Below are 21,009 nucleotides of genomic sequence, written 5' to 3' on the forward strand. Positions count from 1 at the left end.
AATAAGATATAAATACACATATATATATATATATATACACACATACAACATATAAGTTTATATATACATATTATATATAAGATTATATATTATATATATAAATTAGATATATTATATATGTAAGAGAGAGAGAGAGGTTGATTGATTGATTTAAGGAATTGATTCACACAGTTGTGGAGGCGCACAGGCTAGAGACCCAAGGAAGAGTTGATGTTGAAGTTCAAGTCAATCTCCTGGCAGAATTCCTCCTTCCTGGAAGGAGGTCAAAATTTGTCCTATTAAGGCCTTCAAATGATTGGATGAGGCCCACCCACATTACTGAGAGTAACATGCTTTACTCAAAGTCTACTCATTTAAATATTAATCTCATCTCCAAAATGTCTCGTGAGCAATATCTAGATTAATACTTGACCAAATATCTGGGTATCTAGGCCTAGCCAAGACGATACATAAAACTGACTATCACAACAATGAATCCTCAACAAATATTTCTTGAGCAATACAGATGTTCCTGGAAAACGGTCATAAAATGAATTTTTATAGATAGAAGCCCCATGAGACTTCTCAAACTAACACTACTTTTAATCTGCAGCTCAGCCCTGCTAGTCCCTGAGGCATTCCAAAAGGGCAATAACCCAATAAACAGTCACACTCAGCCAGCATAAGGCTCGAGACCTAGAGGACTGGTAGTTGAGAGAAGTCTTGCTCTTCTTAAACCGGCAGACCAGAAGTAAAGCCTGCACATGCTCGCATTAGTTCTCCTTCTAATCCCCAGTGGGTTTGCTCAGTCTAGAAAAGTGGCCTCCTGCCTTGGATTCTTTTTTTTTTAATGTTAAGTCAAGGTTTTTGGTTTTTATTTTTAATTTTTATTTATTTATTTGGCTGCACTGGGTCTTAGCTGCGGCACACGGGATCTTTCATTGCGGCATGCAGGATCTTTAGTTGCATCTTGTGAACTCCTAGTTGTGGCATGTGGGATCTCATTCCCTGACCAGGGATGGAACCCGGGCCCCCTGCAATGGGAGTGCAGAGTCTTAGCCACTGGACCACCAGGGAAGTCCCCTGCCTTGGATTCTTGCTTTGTATTCCAGTTCCTCAATTTGAGGCTCAATGCCTGCCCTGACCTCAACTTACTTGACCGGAGACCAGATGTTCTCAGTACCCCATGAACTGGGGCTGCTTCAACAAACCAAGAGCAACTATCTGCCTGATTCCAAACAGCAGCACATGGATGTTCTTCAGCGCTCGGGTTTGCTGTGTCCCTTTGAACACTTAATTTGGGTTCTGAACCCAATTCCAATGTGTGTTTTTGTGTTTGTGTGGCAGTGGTGGTGGGGGGCGGTTATCCCTCAAAGCAGCAAGCAATTCTCCAGACACCAGCTGGGTGTCCTACAATTCAACTCAATTCTGACACTATCCACCCAGAGATAGCATCAGATTCTGTAAGTTAAGGGCTCAGTCCCACAAAACTGCCCCCTCCCCCAACTTCAGGTTATCACCTGTGCTTCTGACTAACCAGCTGTAGAGTGTAGGTTCCAACAACCATCTCCTTGGGATCAGTTAATTTAATAGAGTGGCTCACAGAACTTGGGAGAAACACGTTACTAGATTTTACTAGATTACCAGTTTATGATAAAAGAATGTAACTCAGGAACAGCCAGATGGAAGAGATGCACAGGGAAAGGTATGGGGAAAGGGCAAGGAGCTTCCATGCCCTCTCCAGGCTGCCACTCTCCCCAAATCTCCCATGTTTACCAACCCAGAAGCTTTCTGAACTCTGGCCTTCTAGGTTTTTCTGGATGCTTCATTACATGTGCATGAATGATTAAATCATTGGCCAATGACCACTGATTCAACCTCCAGGCCCTCTCCCCACGCTGGACATCAAGGGGTGGGGCTGAAAGTTCCAACCCTTTAGTCACATGGTTTGGTTCTCCTGGCAACCTACTCCCATCCTCAGACATGGTCCAAAAGTCACTTCATTGACATAACAAAAGACACCTTTATTGCTCTCCTCCCAGAAAATTCCAAGGGTTTTAGCAGCTCTGTTCCAGAAATGGGAATGAAGACCAAATATATATTTCTTGTTAGAAATCACAATATCACAACACTATTTGGAATGCTTTCTCTCCCAGAACTCATTCCGTTTCAATTTCCATATCCTTGGGAGCCATTATACAGACTGTTAAATTCTCCTGTCCTTCCTCAGGTTCCACCGCTTCTCCACTAGCCTGTGCCTGCTTGCACAGTTTATGGCAGTAGAAGAAAAGGAAAAAAAGTAAAAGTGAATCCTATCCATTCTGCAAGATCAAATTCCTGAATATCATATTTTCAAAGAACTGAGTATATCAGATTTGAGTGTGGATTCAGCTACATCTTGTAGAACAAAAGTATGAAAAGTATGCACTATAAACAAGAATACAATCATAATATTTCTGCTAATAAGTCTCAGTTATTTTGACCCTACTGCAAAGGTACTTTCTTTGCATGAGAATCACATATTTTAAAATTATGATCTTAATAGCAAAATGAGCTAAAAAATATTTTTAAGTTTTAAGAAAAACTGATCATGAAATTATTTTTTAAATATCTGTAAAGCATATTAAACCAGGTTGTCTAAGAGCGCCTCGCCTGTAAATCAAACACCTCTGAAAGATACCTTTTTTTCCCCACTGATGTATATTTTTAAAAATACTAGAAGACAGTTTTAACATTAACTTGTATTTATGTTACTAGATACCTACCAGTCATTCCTTGCTTTGTGTGTCTGTGTGTGTGTGTGTGTGTGTGTGTGTGTGTGTGTGTGTTCCCTCAGGGCAGCAAGACATGTCACATAATTTTTATTAGTTAGCACTCCCCCACCCTGGGCTACCATGATTGACTTATCCAGACAGAATTCAGATTTGAGCAAGCATTAGGAACCCACTGGGCAGGAAAATGGGATCAAGAAGGACATACTCTCACCAGAGGCAATAGGAAACTCCAGGCCCAAAATGGTGAGCTGAGCCAGAAAGGATGTCAGTCAGCCATAGACCAAATGCCAAAGGAAAACTTAGGGAAAAGATCAAATCCTGAAGGGGTCGGAGATGGGAATGATCAAAATCAGAGTACAGAGCCAAAGGAGAGAAACAGGGAGACAAGATCAAATCAGGAATAATTAGGGGCAAGAGAAGCCACATCAATTGACTAGAATTGCCCGCTAGCTACTGGGGCCGGCTTCAGAGAGGCCCACAAAGGCGTGTTGAAAAGAAGGGCAGGTAAGTCAGCCCAATGTAAAGAGTCAGGAGTGAGGTGGATTAATATTTCCTATGGTACCTTTCACAAAGTAAATTCTCAGTTAATATTAACTGAGCTAGTCAAGCAATAATTAGGTACACACAATCCTGGTGGTCAGAAAGTTAATGTGGCATATTAGCATGCACAAGAATAAAATAGACCAAAGTTTAAAGCACACCATTGGTAAGCCGTGGAACTTTTTTTTATGACAGTAAAACAAGAACTGCTTCAGAGTCTGACAGCCTAAGACCAGATTTGAAGAGGTACATGGAAGAAGGAAAGAAAGAGAAGCTCGTACTTATTGAATACCAATGCCCTTGTGTACTTTGCTTACTTCAATTGTCCAAGGGCTATGAGGTATTCACGATTTTACAGATGAGGAATCTGGAGGAAAGTTAAGTACCTTTCCTAAGGTCATGCAGTCAGAATTCAAATGCAGATCTGATTCCAGTATCCATGCTCTTTTGGAATATTCCACCCTCCACCTTATGAACCAGGTTGGGAAGGAGCACAGACTAGTCAATGGAAAATCGGAGAGAGCAGCACCCTGTCAAGAGAAGGACAAGAGGGATCTCTGGAGGAGAGGGACTGTCACTTCCTGAAAAGATACTGCAATTTAACTCTACTCCCTGTGACTTTGCTTGGTTGACTTGCAGTAGCCAAGCCATGATCCAGGTAGCAATAACTACTATTTACTGAAAATTTACTCTGTACTCACACCCTATGCTAGATACATATATTAAGCATTATCATTTCCAAAGCATTTTCATAGTCCTTGTTTCATCTGGCCAAGACAAGGACTCAGATACATGGAAGAAAGCCAGATTTCAGAAATGGGAAACAAGTTAGGGCAACAATGATAACCTCATACTGAAAACTAGATGGCTAGGCTGGAACTGCCTGGCTTCCTCCTGTCTAAAATCAGCATTGGTCCAGGGACTCAGGCGGGATTGAATCTGCAGGTGGGAGGCCAAGTAACCCCTGACTTGGAGGAAGAAAAGCAACAAGGCTATGAAATAGGCAGCACCTGATGGCGATTTCATTCAAAACTATCAGGCAGCTCTATCCGAAGAAAACAAAAACACTAATTAGAAAAGATACATGCACCCCTATGTTCATAGCAGCATTATTTACAATTGCCAAGATATGAAAGCAACCTAAGTGCCCATCAATAGATGGATGGATAAAGAATATGCGGTATATATGCAATGGAATATTACTCAGTCATATGAAACAATGAAATCTTGCCATTTGCGACAGCATGGATGGACCTAGCGGGTAATATGCTAAGTGAAATAAGTCAGACAGAGAAAGACAAATACCATATGATTTTGCTTATATGTGGAATCCAAAAAAGCAAAACAAATGAACAAACATAACAGACAGAAACAGAATTACAGATACAGGGAACAAACAGGTGACTGCCAGAGGGGAGGGCGTGGGAGGAGGAAAGAAATAGGTGAGTGAGATTAAGAGGTACTATTGAACAGCCTCAAGGTATCGAATCCTAGCTCTGCCACATTCCAGCTGTGCCATCTTGGGCAAGTATCTTCACTTCTCTGAGCTTCAGTTTCTTTCATAGGTTAAGTGGGGATAATAACAGTAGTTACCACGTTCACATGGGGTTGTTGTGAAGATTCAATGACAGCATGTAGAAAAACCCTTTACAACAAGTGCTTAACACACAGTAAGTGCAACATAAATGACAGCTTTTAAAATTTTATCTGTATTCATATTCACCCAGCTACCGATTCATTCTCCGCACTGTAGCCAAAGTGGCATTTTCCGAAATAAATATGATCACACCCTCACCACCACCGTACACAAGGACTCACAGAACTTTCTAATGGATTGCCATTGCCCTTAGGATAACATCAAAACTCCCTAACATAGACTAGAAAAAGTAGTGCGTGAACTTCTGCAGCTTGAAGCCAGAACTGTTTCCCGCTATACTCTCTAGAAACTTCCTGCTACCTCACTGGCCTTCTCTTAGTCCCTTTCACTCAACCTGCTCCCTCCCACCCCAGGGCCATGTTCTACCTGCCTGGAGGCTCCCATTCCTTTTTCCTAACTGCTCCCCATCCTTCAGTTCTCAGCTCAAACCTTACCTCCCCAAAGAACATTCTCCTGACTGGTCAAAGATTTATGAATACTCTCAAATTGTCACACACCTCTCCTGTATTGCATATATCACAGTGGCTGTTTTTATTTCTTTGTGTGATTATAGGCTTAGTGTCTGCGTCCCCTACCTGACTATGAGCTCTGTAACATGAAGGAACTTGTTTTTGATCACTGCTACCTGAGCAGCAGGTAGTATGTATCTGGCACATAATAAGTACTCAACAAATTGCTAGACTCAATGAATGAAAGAATGACTAAACCTAACTTGCTGTGTAGAAGGATCAAATGGAAGGAAAAAGAAATTGAAAGTTGAAACCATAAGACTGAAGATCAGATTGTAAAATGGTCTGGGCCTTGAAACAGTTATGAGGCTGTGGAAGCAAAAGCTCTTAGACCAAAATCATGTTTAAAGGAAAATAAGACAGAAAAAGATGGAGTTTAGGCTAATGGAAAAAGCAGGAAGGAAGGGGGAGGACGTTGAATCCACTGAATCAAGACAAGACAATTAAACAGGATTTTTTAAAGTTGGGGGGGTATGTGTGTACACATGCACACTTTATAGTCTTCTCACTTTCCAGGTTTTAAATAAAACACTGCCAAGTTTTTTTGATAGCAAAAGAAAAATCTGGAAAAAAAGGAGAGTTCCTGAGTTTGGGATTGACATGTACACACTGCTACATTTAAAATGGATAACCAACAAGGACCTACTGTACAGCATAGGGAACTATATCCAATATCTTGTAATAACCTATAATGAAAAGAACCTGAAAAAAATATATATATATAAACTGAATCACTTTGCTGTACACCTGAAACTATCACAACATTGATAATCAACTATGCTCCAAAATAAAATAGAAAGTTTAAAAAAAAGGAGAGTTCCTGGAGCAGGAGAGATACCAATACCCACCTGGCTTTCTGTACTGCCAGCCTCATTTCCAGGGACTTGATGCCTGTTCCTACTTTTTCCCTTTCTTTGTTTTTCAATAAAACTGCTAGGGTGACCCAGCTCTGTACTGGAAGATTTACCTTCAAAATTCTGCAGTTCCAAGTCAAAGCCCTCTCCTCCCCACCCCTAGTGTTCTTGATCTGCCTCATCTATGCTATTTAGATTTGGTCCCTAACTGTCCTGAAAGCAGCTGCCATTTGGCCCTTGCCCATCACCACCTTTGGTGGGAAGGTTCAGGGCTGCTTCATGGTCTAGCCCAGGGATTTTCAAACCATAGGATGAGACCCAGTAGTGAATTTAGTGGGTCAAGATGAGACTATTTTTTAATGGAATGAAACAGAATGGAAAAATAAATATCAGAGTGCATTGCACATAGTAAGGTGTGTCTTGTAAAACTTTCTAAATTCAATCATGTCTGTATGTATTTGGTTATGATGTAAAATATATATCTTGCCTTGGGTCATGGTTAAAAATGTTTGACAGCTACTGTGATTTAGTGCTGCCTCAGTGTGCTAGGCTGTATAGTGTTCAGTGTATGAATCAGACAAGCAATTTTCCCCCAAGGAGTTTAGTTCAGTAGTTTAGCCTTTATGTAAATAACTCTGATATAAGATAGACAGTAATAAGTGTCATAAGACAGCCATAAATAAAGTTTACAGATAATGATAATAACTTAGCCTCTATAATAATAAAATGCTATTTATAATGTTTATTGAGCACATTTGTGCCAGGCAATGTGCTAAGTACCTTACAGGCATTAGCTCATTCAGTCCTCTTAACAACACTATGAAATAGGCCCCATTCTCACCCTCATGTTATAGAAGTAAAAATGGAGCCTCAGAGACATTAAGCAACTTGTCCTGGTTCCCACAGTTGGTTACATGGCAGAACCAGGACCGAACACCAGTGTCATTTGAGTTCAACACCCATGTTCTTATGCCACTGCATGCAACCATCTTGATAATCTGACAATTGCCCTTCCCCCATTGTTCTAATAATACCTATTAATAATATTTCTACTTCTACTACCTCTAATAGTACCAATAAAATATTCACGGTAGACCCTTCCTATTATCAGATGGTTACATCTAAGTTTTCAGGCCATGGCAAATTCTCAAAACAAAGTCCCCTCGCTACTCATTAGTTGCAAAATCATTGATCTCTCACTAAAAGAGAACTTCTCTTATCATAAGCCCACAGTTCCAAAATAAAAACAAAGAAGGAGGGAAGGGATCATTATGTGCTATGTCCTTGGTTACCTAACAGAGTTGACTCTTTAGGTCTTTGGGTCCATAAACATGAGTAGGTAGACATTAATACTTTTCCTTAAGGCAATCAACTAATTCCTGCGTAAGTATTCTTTTACCTCCAGGGAGTTCACTGTAAATGTAAATGGTGTTTAAGCTACTAAATGTTAACGTGCTTAGCTCATTAAATCTTCTTAGGAATAATTTGTACCAAGGGAGGGTCTGTTAACATCCATATGCCTACCTCAATGTCTGCCAGGGGTGTATATGGTACCCAAAGAAACACTGGTCAAGCCTTCGCCACGGCACAGCCTGAGTGTGAATGCTGCTATGTGGGGCACCTGCTGCCAGGTCTGGACAGCCAGTCATTGGAGCACTTGAGGGCTGAATTTGAGAGGTCATAGTGGATGGGGCCTCTTGAAAAAAACTGGCTGGGAAAACTGCAAAGAAAAGGGAAAAGGAGGCATGGACTACCACTTGAATTATCCTTATATGATACTCTTTTTTTCAAAATGCCTCCAGATCACTGTAATTTTTAATTATTAAATATCAGATACCTTTAAATAAATCTTTAATTACATGCAAATTAGAAAGCATACTCACAACACCTGTGAACCCACTGTCCAGCAAAGAGATGCTGGAAGTCTGGTTTTGGACTGTGCATTTGGGGCAAATCTGTTATTTGGTTTTGGTTTTGATCTAGATCCTTGGAAGGCTGAATAGACAATGCCCACAACAACATCATTTCAGTTTTTCTGTACTTGTGCATGACCAAGGCACAGCATTTGGAATTATTATGAGTGTCAAAATATTGTTTCAAATATAGGTAGGCATTCTAGATGATACATGAACTAAGAATTGCCTTATTATTGCAAGAATAAAATGCTGCACTATAAATAAGAGTTATATAAATGAGCTGTTAAGTTTATATACAAGTACAATGATTATGACAATCAAATAGTTAAGCAGGGAAATAGATTAAGAATATGAATATTAAAGAAGAGTATATTCACTAAATAAGTCTATGAAGAAAATTATATACTTTTTCAGCTAATGAATGTTATAAAAATTAAATAATTCAAGGTCAAGTAGGATAGATTAGATTAGATAATTCTAATATTTTTGAACTATTTAGTATACTTATATTTCTAACATGAAACAAAATAATCTTCAAGGACTGAATGTAGTTTTCAGGTATCTAATTCCATTTAGACCAGGGGTCCCCAACCCCCAGGCCGCATACTGGTACCGGCCGCGGCCTGTTAGGAGCCAGGCTGCACAGCAGGAGGCGAGCAGCGGTTGAGCAAGTGAAGCTTCATCTGCCACTCCCCATCGCTCACATTACCACCTGAACCATTCCCCGGACCCCCCCGCCCCGCCCCCCCTGCCCCGTGGAAAAATTGTCTTCGATGAAACCATTCCCTGGTGCCAAAAAGGTTGGGGACCGCAGACTTAGACCATAAGCCTTTGAAGAAAAAGTTCTTTTTGAGAATCTTCTACATCTTGTGAGTTTTAATTAAGAATGGAATATCAGGGAGTTCCCTGGTGGCCTAGTGGTTAGGACTCCATGCTTTCAGTGCGGAGGCCCGGGTTTGATCCCTGGTTGGGGAACCATCCCGCATGCCATGCAATGCGGCCAAAATACAAAAATAAACAAATAGGGCTTCCCTGGTGGCGCAGTGGTTGAGAATCTGCCTGCTAATGCAGGGGACACGGGTTCGAGCCCTGGTCTGGGAAGATCCCACATGCCACGGAGCAGCTGGGCCCGTGAGCCACAATTGCTGAGCCTGCGCGTCTGGAGCCTGTGCCCCGCGACGGGAGGGGCTGCGATAGAGAAAGGCCCGCGCACCGCGATGAAGAGCGGTCCCCGCACCGCGATGAAGAGTGGCCCCCGCTTGCCGCAACTGGAGAAAGCCCTCGCACGAACCGAAGACCCAACACAGCCAAAAATAAATAAATAAATAAATAAATAAATAAGAAAATAAAAAAAAAAATAAAAAATAAATAAACAAATAAATAAATAGAAATTAAGAAAAAAACCAGTTTAAATAAAAAGCTTAAAAAAAAAAAAGAATGGAATATCAACTTTATCACCTCAAAATTTCCCAAGAAAAAACTCCCAAATCATCTACGACAAAGCATCTTCAATTCTCTAGGTAAAAGAGAATATAGAGTAAAGAAGAAAATACTAAATAAAATTGAGGCACCCTAAAAATACCTTGTCTTTGCACAGACCTCAGTGAACAGTGAGTATCTATTTAGTTTCACAAATGTGCAGTTCAGGGTCCACAGAAGCAATCTAGCAGTTGACAGGGTTAAAAACAAACTTGTTCTTGTTCTGAATGTAAAAAAAAATTTAATTCTAAAATGTTAACTAATGGAAGTGTAGCAAGAATTGATTTTAAAAATGAAGTTTCAGGTTTGTTCTTATATCTCACAAGTTCATTCTAAAATGGTGATACTAGGTTTGGGCTGAATACTGATGTTACACTAGGCTTTTCAGTATTTCGTATTTGTCAATCTCATTGCTATTTATTGCTTTACCACATATTACTTAGCTTTGCTTATAAACGAACTTTCCGTGGATGATATTAACTAGTCCTCTTGCTTTTTTCACTCAACATTATCTTTATGAGATTTGTTTTCTTTGCTATATTATACTCCAATCTGTGTGAATGCCTCAATTTATTGATCCATCCTGTCAATGGATATTGAGGTTGTTTCTCATTTTGTTTCTTTACTATTATTGGCAAAGCTTCTCTGAATATTCCTGTGCATGCCTCTTTATGTACATGTGCAAGAATTCTAGAGTGTATTACTAGGAGTTGAACCTCTGGGTCATAGGGGATATGCATCTTTTTTTTTTTTTTTTTTGGCTGCACCACGTAGCTTGCAGGATATTAGTTCCCTGACCAGGGATCGAACCCTGGCCCCCCTCAGTGGAAGCGTGGAGTCCTAACCACCACTGGACCGCCAGGGAATTCCCAGGGGATGTGCATCTTTAGTACATAATGCCAATGTTTTTTTCCAAAGTGGTAGCACTTAATTATACTCCAATCACAGCATCCATATCTATTCTTCCTCTGTAACTTTATAGCAATCTTGTGATACTACTAAGGCTTACAGAGAGAAACAGCAAGGAATTGTGAAAAGAGAATTATTATGGGTGCCAGAAGATCCTCTACTAATTTCCTTTTAGAAGAGCTGCTAAACGTTTCTGGGTGTCACTTTATTCATGTCTCAAATGAAGTATTTGGACAAGGAGACCTTTGTGAAATTTCTTTCAGCTCTAAAATTCTTTTATCTCCACTTTACAGTTGGGAATACTGAGACAGAGTGATAATTTGCTTTGCCTGAAGTCATATAGCATAACAGTGGGGCTCAAGTTCCTCATGTGTAAAAAGGGGCTAGACTATACAATCTTACATGTCACTGCCTATTTTATGGTCTGGACTGAGAGTCTATGGTTGCAGGGCCAACATTAACCACCACGCATTAATTGATCCATTACTATAAACATGAATTAAATACATACTCTGTGCAAGGCAGGCATCATAGATACCAAGGAGCTAAGGGGACATGCCCTCTGTTTTTGAGGAGCTCAAAAGATAACAGAAGAGACAGACGGGTAAACCAGGACCTATCATGCTATAGTGAGATAAGTGCTGTGATGGAGACATGCACCCATCACAGCGGGAGGGATGGAAGGGGGAACCAGGCAACACTTACTGAAGTAAATGAAAGCTCCATGAGAGCCTGGACTTGCACTTTTGCCTGCCTTGTATCTAGTACATACTATTGATATTTTCCCAGTATCTAGCATAGTACCTGGCACAGAATAGTCCCTCAATAAATATTTATGAAATGAATGAAGAATAACAATACCTTATCGTCCTGAAACAGTTTTACAAAATGCTGTTGTATACATTATCCTAATTGAGCTTATCAGGTCCTTTTGGTACAATCAAAACAGATGGGGTTGAGAAACAGTCTCTCAAATGGCAAGTATCAGAAGAGATTAAGGAAAACCTGATAAAGTCATTGTTATTTTAGCTATATGAAATCTGACCTTCTTAGCAGGTGTTTCTTACACACGACAGAAGGTTAAATCTGAAATGGATTAAAAAAATCCCTCTCCAATACAGCGTCCTTCATCACACCTTACTTGCCAAAACAACTGTCTCCCATTAAATGCATGAGGCACTCTCTTCCACATTACTGTCCTGCCTGTTTTGCCTGTATATGCTCAAGAAATCAGAAAACAGATGTAGGGCTAATTGCTGTGAAAAATCAATGCCTGTCATTTTCTATTTTTATCATGACAATGAATGCCAGATTGTTGCATCTGAACACAAGAATGGGAATTATTCATGTAGAAGAAATCAAACATGAAACAAAGAGCAGCTCTGTAGGAAGAACGGGGTTGAACATTTCTGAACTAGAACGACTGCCTGAGATAGCCGCTCAATTTTCCATTCCTACCTTCTTTTTCTGCAAAGTTGAACTGCTCCCTGGGAGTTTTTTTTTTTTTTTTAATTGTTTTTGATCTTAGTATTTACCCAAACAGGGTCTCTGGGAAAGTGTGGAAACAGTGAGCGTCTGCGGCTTTCCCAATCTAAATAGTTCTCTTTGGTTATCTTGGCTCTTAGCACCTTGTGTTCCTCCCTCCCAACCCTTACTACAGTTCCAGCTCACCCAGGGGTGAGGATCTAAAATCAGCATATGAAGTGAAAAGAGTAGAGTGAAAATTACCATTACCAATCATTTAAATCTCCCAGAAAGTACAATATTGGTGGTTTGCCTACACTCCGTTGTATATGTATAAATAAATGCATTATGTGCATAGGAATATTCTGTATGTAATAGATTATGTAGGCAAAATATACCTCTCAGCATTTTAATTACATAAAAAGGAGAGCATTCAGAATGGAACTCACAGAAGCGCGCCAATGCCACGGCTCTGTTTCTTGGCATAATTATTTAATGCTTATCATTCCCACTAGTTTTTAATCTCCATAAATGCAGGGAACCTGCCCAATTTGGATGGCTTCTCTATCCTCTCTCTGTATTTATGCCTAACTCAGTTCTGCTTAATAAATAGATGTCAACTGACTAACTTAAAGGTGAGATGGGAGGACAGAGGCAGGATGAGATTTGGTCCAGAACCAGCCTGCTCTGCCACCATGATGACCTCAACAATGACAATGTGTCCTATCAGCTGTCAGGCCCTCAAGATCACCCTGCTGATTAGCAACTCTCCTGCAGAGCACTGGACCACTCTGCTCCCTTCCTATCTGTCTGGGATGGATGACATTTGAACTCCTAAAAGCCAAATGATAATCAATTTATCCCACAGTTTTACTTCATGAATGTCAATGTTTACTGTTTTTAAAGTAATTACACTTATATGTGCATTTCATTAAAAACAGGTACCACAAAAGAGGATGGGATAATGAGTGAATTTTGTTTTCTTTTTCACACTTTCCTGTACTTTTTAAAGTGTTCTACAATGATTATATCTTGTTTTTAAAATCAGAAAAACATGTTTGAAATATTAAGTATCACATAATCTAATTCCCATTTTAAGCTACTTTAACCTCTTTAGGATTACAAAGACTCATTATTACACAGTTTAGGATTGTGATAAAAGTTGAGAGACACTATTTGAAAAAGTGACTGTGATCATTCCAAATATTTTAAGTGTGAAAGAGTATTATTTGATTGCTTCAAACTTGGTGCCACTCTTAATCAAAGTCAATCTCTTTCAACTGGACAAAATACACTCTCATTGCTTTAATAAAAAGATCACCTCTTGACTTAAGTTTGTCCTGAGTTCCATTCACCACTCTGAGGTAGGTACCATTTCCAGGATGTCATAAATGAGGGGTTTAGTAAGGATCGGGGGGAAAAAAGAGGGAGATGAGCCACACTGCTTAGTTTCCACACATTCAAAGTGTGACTATCACCTTCCCATCACTCACCCCTTAACTTTTAGTACTTTGACATTCTGACATAGATAACTTCCTTGCAGATTTAGCTATCACTTGTATAATCCACACTCTCCAACTGTTCTATATGCAAATATGTACAAGGAGAAATAAGGAAAAGCTGATCCACAAAGGTAAACGTCTGTAGAGTGATGGCAGCTTCCTCATCTCCCCTCAGGTCAAGCACTGCTTGATACATACACATTCTTTTACAGATAAGGTTAGTTGCCCCTATATGCCAGATATCCCACTGAATTAGAGGACTACTGTACTTACAAAATAAAGGAATGGAATTCGATCAAATATGATGTCATGGGAAGCACAGTGGGCTGACCTGAGTTCTGAGCTCCACTACCAAGTATAACTTTGGGTTAATTGTTCAATTAGAAAGTTGAGCTGGAACTCTATAGGCCATTTGAGTTCTAAAGTTCCATTATTTATCAGATTGCAACTTGTAAGCATATCACAGTAACAACTCTGTTTAGTAAATAATTAGTTTTCTTTAGCAGCACTGGGATTTTTGCATGATGCCCATAATTCACATCATTCTGGCATTAGATAATTATTCCTACTATTGAAACATAAGCCTCTTGTAGTCAGTGGCAGATTTGGGATGTAGCTGTATTATCTTCAGCTGTGATCCTCTTAGGGCTACCTAGCTCTACAAGGTCAATGCTCTGACATGGGTCTTGCAAGGTCTACCCAGGTTCTGCCGTAAGCACTCTATAATTTAAGCTGGAAAACCACTACCCGATGTAATAATTCACTATCTAGCACAGACTGAGAGAAACTGCTACTTCATCTAGAATGAAACAAAAAAATTTTAATTGCTATCATATGCCTTTTAACTTGAAAGTATTGGCCAAAATGGTAACACGCAATCTAATTAAACTACTATTTACAGTTTGCAGTAGGAATTTTGGGGCTTCATGGATTCCAAGTGGATCAATCCCAAATCTCTAGCTCTGTGTCCAGCCCAGAACCATCTCCTGAGCTTTAGACCCATATAATCCAGCTGCTGATTGGATGTCTCTCCCACTTTTCTGCCCACAGACACTTAAAATCAATGTATCCCAAACTGAACTCATCATCTCCTGCTCCTGCATCCCAAATCTGCTGCTCTTTCTTTGTGTAAGATCTAAAGAACAGGACTGCCATTGTCTTGGGGGCTTATGTTTTAAACCTCAGCATGTCAGCTTTGACTGCCCTCTCTCGTGCCTAATCAGTTGTCAAGTCTTGTCAAGTCAAGTCAATCCCACATTCAGCATCTCTCCCATCCATCTTCTCCTCCCCATGTCTACTGCCCTGCCCCCTAGTTTAGACCCTATTCACTCCCAGCTATACTTCGGAAGTGATCTTCTAACTGGTCTCCCTGATTTCAGTCTGTACCCTTTCCCCTTCAAATCCATCACTCACACTGCTACCAGATAAACTGCAAAGACTTAAGATTTATACTCTTCTACCCCCAAACTTTCAGAGGCTCCCTTATGCCTGTTGAATATCAGTTTTCAGACTTAAAAAAAAATCGCAACTGATTATCAATTTATTAAAAAGGTTGATTTAAGCATCTGCAATGGCGACTTCAACCTTGACTCTTGGCTCAATACTGATGGAAGTAACCTGTTTAACAACCTCAGAAGGGCTGTGCAAGGTAATGAGTCGCTTGTGGATCCTCATCTGAAATCAATCCCAAGTCTTAGAACCTCTCACCACAAACAGTTTTCCTCGCAGTTATTCTTAGAGTCTTGGTAGGCATCCGAACTAGTCCTTTCACTTTGAGATTCTTATACTTTGTGCCTCTGATCAAGTCAGCACATACCTTCTCCAAAGATTTTGTGTTGCGGCTGGTTAAGGTAATTCTAATTCAGTGAGTCGCCACTTCTGGCGCCAGGGGAGTCTTTCAGGGGTCTTGAAAAGCCATGGCTGCGGCGCGGCTTCCTGACCAGGTGGACCAGGGCTCTGCAGCAGCAGTGACCGCATCTTCCTCGAAGAACCAGATGTTTTAAAATTTTCCAAATCAGATGAGTGCTTTCGTAGACAAAAATCTGACACAGACCCCAATGTATAAAACAGATAAAAATTATATTTTATTAATATGAATTTATTTTCTAAGTTAAAAATCATTACATTTATGGATCATAAAGTCAATCAGTGAGGAAAAATGAGGCTCTTCTGATAAACACAAAAATCTAAAATCAAGGGTAAGGGAACCAGATTCTTTTTTTAAAACATTTTTATTGGAGTATAGTTGATTTACAGTGTTGTGTTATTTTCAGTTGTACAGCAAAGTGAATCAGTTATACATATACATATATCCACTCCTTTTTAGATTCTTTTTCCATATAGGCCATTACAGAGTATTGAGTAGAGTTCCCTGTGCTATACAGTATGTTCTTATTAGTTATCTATTTTATATGTAGTAGTGTGTATATGTCAATCCCAATCTTCCAATTTATCCCTCCCCTCCCTTACCCCCTGGTAACCATGGGAACTACATTCTTATACTAGCATTCAACTTATTTGGTTTTTTTTTAGTTTGGCTGTACAGTATTGAGAAAATTCTTACACAGTTAAGTAGCAGCAAATGCTAACAGTTTTAACAGTTCATCTTGCAAGAGATCTTATTTGCACAAGAATGCAAAAGTAGCTTTACTATAAGGTCTGCAACAAAATAAGTCAAGTGGTAGCATAAATTATTTTAATGTTTCTCATATGTTAATATTTGTGTATTACATATTAAAACATGTAATGTATTATAGTTTCAAAATATATATTTCAACAAATATTTTTAATGTAGAAAATTAAATCAAATATCTATGGAATGCCTAAAACATGTGTATAGAATCTTTGAGTTCTTGAAACAAGTTGAAACTCTTGCCACAAAGAAAGTGCTTGGTGGGACTTCCCTGGTGGTGCAGTGGTTAAGACTCCGCACTCCCAATGCAGGGGGGCCCAGGTTTGATCCCTGGTCAGGGAACTAGGTCCCACATGCATGCTGCAACTAAGAGTTCCCATGCCACAACTAAGGAGCCTGCATGCTGCAACTAAGGAGCCCTCGAGCTGCAAATAAGAAGCCCAAGAGCTGCAACTAAGGAGCCCGCCTGCCACAACTAAGACCCAGCACAAGCAAATAAATAAATTAATGAAATAAATTTTTAAAAAAAGAAAGTGCTTGGTGATCTAGCCTCAATCTATTCTTCTGAACTTCTTGCCCTCTACTGCCTTTCACACAATCTTAAAAAGAATGAAAACCTATGTTATGTTTTTGAGATTATTAGTATTAGAATACATGTGGAAGAAAACATACTAAATACAGAAAGAATGAAATGGAGAAAAATTACCCCAAATCCCTCCATCCAGGGCTGACTACCACAAATGTTTTCTTATAATTTCTTTCAATCTTTTACCTTTCATAGTAAGATGGATAGTTATAGAGAACTGTGCCAAGCACTTAAATAGATTATCTCATTTCATACTCACAAATGCCCTATTAGGCATTCATGTCATTCATTACATTGAACACTGAGGAAACAGAGGATCAAACAGGCTGAGTAACTTGCCCAAGGTCACACAGTAAAGTGCAGAGCTGGCCTTCAATTCACTATCTGCCTGACTCTAGAGACTATGGACTTAACCACAACATTGTAGTATTGCTTCCCTTTCCATGCCCTCTTTCTCTTTCTTTAGCTCTGCCACTTTAATTTAATGTTCTTTGAAGACATCTTCCTCCGCTTGTGCCATTTCCTTTGCTAAGATTTCCCTTTTCCCCTTTTCTGCTTAGCCAAATCCTACTGACCATTCAAATGCCACCTAGTCTTCAAATCTTCTCTAATCCACCCTCAGCTCTCCTCGTAGAACTCCCGATGCTCTTTCCTGTACTCCATCTACTTCTCCTCCTGTCTCAACCTCCTTGCCTTCCCCTGCCTCCCACACTGTAACACAGACAGCAGGGCTTTACTGTGTTTGTCGGTGCTGAGTGACTCGTGGCCCCGCTCCAGTTCCCACGCTTTGGACCTGGGGCTGAGCAGTTACTCCAGGATGCAGCTACACTGGGCTGGAGGCTTGGCCTTCTGATACAAAGTGAAACGGAAGCTCCTTTGCACACAAGTCAAAAAAATTATTCCTTCTGTGATGTAGGCAGAGCCAATCTGCCACTCCTCCTCCCAGGGCTGCATGTTGCATTTTTCACTTCTTTTTTTTTTTTTTTTTTTTAATTTTATTTTTATTTTTGGCTGCGTTGGGTCTTCGTTGCTGTGTGCGGGCTTTCTCTGGTTGCAGCGAGCGGGGGCTACTCTTCGTTGCGGTGCACGGGCTTCTCATTGCGGTGGCTTCTCTGTTGCGGAGCACGGGCTCCAGGCACGCGGGCTTCAGTAGTTGTGGCACGCAGGCTCAGTAGTTGTGGCTCACGGGCTCTAGAGCGCAGGCTCAGTAGTTGTGGCACAGGGGCTTAGCTGCTCCGCGGCATGTGGGATCCTCCCGGACCAGGGCTTGAACCCCTGTCCCCTGCATTGGCAGGCGGATTCTTAACCACTGCGCCACCAGGGAAGCCCCATTTTTCACTTCTTTTCCCCTCAAGGCTACCCTTGACATACTTTGAAGAGGATTTCCTCTTGATAAAGTCATTCACAATGTGAGATGATGCCAGCTTTGTGATCTGCCCCCGGTTCTACAAAGGCAGCCCTGGTAGCTAAACAAGTTTTCTTTGCTTTATTCCAAAGTTTTTGTGGCCCCCTAAGGAGGCCATTGCAACTGAAAAGCAATGCTCTCGATCAGAGATTATGAAACCTAGTTCCATGGAACTGTGTTTCTGAGCTTCACAAGTCATCCCTAGGGGTCCTTGAAAGAAAGTGTGGACATGTTTATCTAACCCACTTGGTTAAGGGTGAGAGCAAGAGATTATCTGTACACATGCCAACTGGAACGTGGCCTCAAGTGACTGGGACTGGAAACCATGAACCTTCTGGATGCATGCCATTTGTAGAAGGACAATTTGCCAATGTATTTCTGATACACCACATCCTTACTACAGGGATGTAGGAAAAAGTGAATCTGCAGCATGGACTTTGTCCTAAATTCAAGACCCATATGTCCAACTGCCTAGAGACATCTTTACCTAGGTGTATGACAAACCTATCAAATTTCACACATCGAAATGAGCCCCTGATACTCCCTCTAAACTGGGGAACCCCAATCTTCCAGTTGTTCAGATCATTCTTAGCTCTTTTCTTTTTTCTCACACTCCACATCTGGTCCAGAGTAAATTCTGCTGGCCCTAAGGCCAGAGGTTGACCACTGTTCACCATCCCATTGCCACCATTCTGTCCCAGATCACCACCTTTTCTCTTCTGCATTATCATATTGGCCTGCTGACAGGTTTCCCTACTCTCCCCTAGCCCATAATTCAGTCTAGTCTCCACCCAGCAGTCAGGGTGACATTGTTGGAACTTAACAGAATCTACTCAAAACCCTCCAGGGACTTTTTATTTCGCTCACAGTGAAAGTGTCACTGTTCCTTGAACATGCCAAGCACACTCCCACCTCAGGGCTCTGTACTTGCTCTTTCCTCTACCTGGAAGGCTTTTTCACCAGATCTCCACAGGGTTACCTTCTCCATCTCCTTCGAGTCTTTACTTAAAATTCATTTTCTCATATTTTTCTCATCACCTTCCCCAGCCACACTTTATAAAATTGCAAAACAAATATCCTGACATCTCCAATCTCCCTTCCCTGTTTTACTGCTGTTCTTAGGACTATCATTAGCTAAGAAACTATGCATTTTACAGTATTTATCGTGATAGTTGGTTGACTACTTCACTAGAACGTTAGTTCCATGCAGGCAGAAAATATTACCTGTTTTATTCAGTGCTGTGTCAGTAGTGCCAGAACACTGCCTGCACATAGTAGTCACCCAACAAATGCTTGCTAAGTGAATGGATGTTTAATGAATGAAAGATACCACATCTGGATGAAGAATGGATTCACCCTAGTTTAATGATTTTCAAACTACGAACAGAGCCCCCAGTGACCCCTTACAAGGAGAAGGGAAGGGACCCAAGGGGGTAAAACTCTGGACCCGCCAGTCCCTTGCTTTTACCCAGAGCAGACCCAAGTCTTACATATTGGCCTTCCATGACAACCTTGTTTTTGAAAAAAACACTACTTGGATGGATTTTTAAGAACTGTTTGAAAATGACTGCTCCAAATCTAAAGAAATCTGATAACCTCTTCAGGCTAAGAATGATGGGCTGCTTCAGGGGATGGATATATCAGGTACTTCTCTAGTTCCATCATCCTCTAACTGGGCTCTGACGATGTAGCCCAGGTGTCCCAAAGAATGCCACAGGAGCTAACCATGGCACATTTTCCTGAGAAGAAACTTTACCCCAAATTTGGGAGCAAATACTAGTATGCGACTGAAACAATGGATGGAGCAGAATAAAAACTTTTCATGAATTTAAAAAATAAAACACAAGCTTAAACAGAAATTGTGTATCTGCACGAAGCCACTTCAAACTACTCATTGAATTGCCAGAGGGTCCACGTATAGTTTTCTCCACCATTAAGAAAAGCAGAATTGTTTGAGAAGCACTATATCCAGGTGATCTGGATGGGAGGAAGAAGCAGCCGAGAAATAAAGAGATGTCATCAAGATGGCCTGAAAGTACAAGACAAGCTTACCTAGGTAGGCTCCTTACAGTAATGCCTTAATTTAACATTGGCCTGGAACTTTGTGCTGATCAGGTAGGATGTTCTAAGCCCTCTCTGTACACTGTACAGATGCCATTAGAAAATATGTCATAGTCAGAGCCTTTATCTTTCTTGCTGCACTAGGAAACAGCATCAGATTTCCTATAGGTCAGGGCCTATGGATAGGATAGCTTCCCCTGGGAGGCCTGGGCCAATGGATAGAACAGCAAAACCTAGAATTGTGGTGAAGTATTTATTTCATTCTGTACGTATGTATTAAGCACCTACTCCATACTCAGTACTGAGATTAAAAAGAAAAAAGTACGACATTGTTTTTTAAACACGAGATTTTTTTCTAACAGTTACCATGATTATAGTTATCTAACCAACTAAAACTGTGTTAATAGCAATTAGGGATGGTGATAGTTGCAAAACCTATGTACATCTTAGGTGCTCCCACTTATTAGTAAGTCTGAGAGCCCCCACTGGATATGATAAGCCTGTAGCTAGGAAGCATAATTTTCACTAGCAACATTTTCCACAGTAGCTATATTCATGCTGGATTTATAATATTTATTGGTGCTTAGGAAGGAAAGTACCAGAGTCATGAATGAGGAGATGGTTGATCTCTACAATTGATCTATATGGCTACTACATATTAGGAAATAATAAAGGAGAGCTCTAGATTGAAAAAAAAAACAACAGGAGCTTCGAGTTCTTCTACTAGCTCTGCCATTAAATC

General features: G+C 40.4%; 1 pseudogene; it reads right to left on the bottom strand.

The window, feature by feature from the left end:
• Positions 1–15,140: 15,140 nt before the first annotated feature.
• LOC103007561 (40S ribosomal protein S20-like) lies at positions 15,141–15,501 on the bottom strand (annotated as a pseudogene).
• Between the last annotated feature and the right edge of the window lie 5,508 nt (positions 15,502–21,009).

This window comes from Balaenoptera acutorostrata, chromosome X (assembly GCF_949987535.1).
Source record: "Balaenoptera acutorostrata chromosome X, mBalAcu1.1, whole genome shotgun sequence".
Lineage (NCBI taxonomy): Eukaryota > Metazoa > Chordata > Mammalia > Artiodactyla > Balaenopteridae > Balaenoptera > Balaenoptera acutorostrata.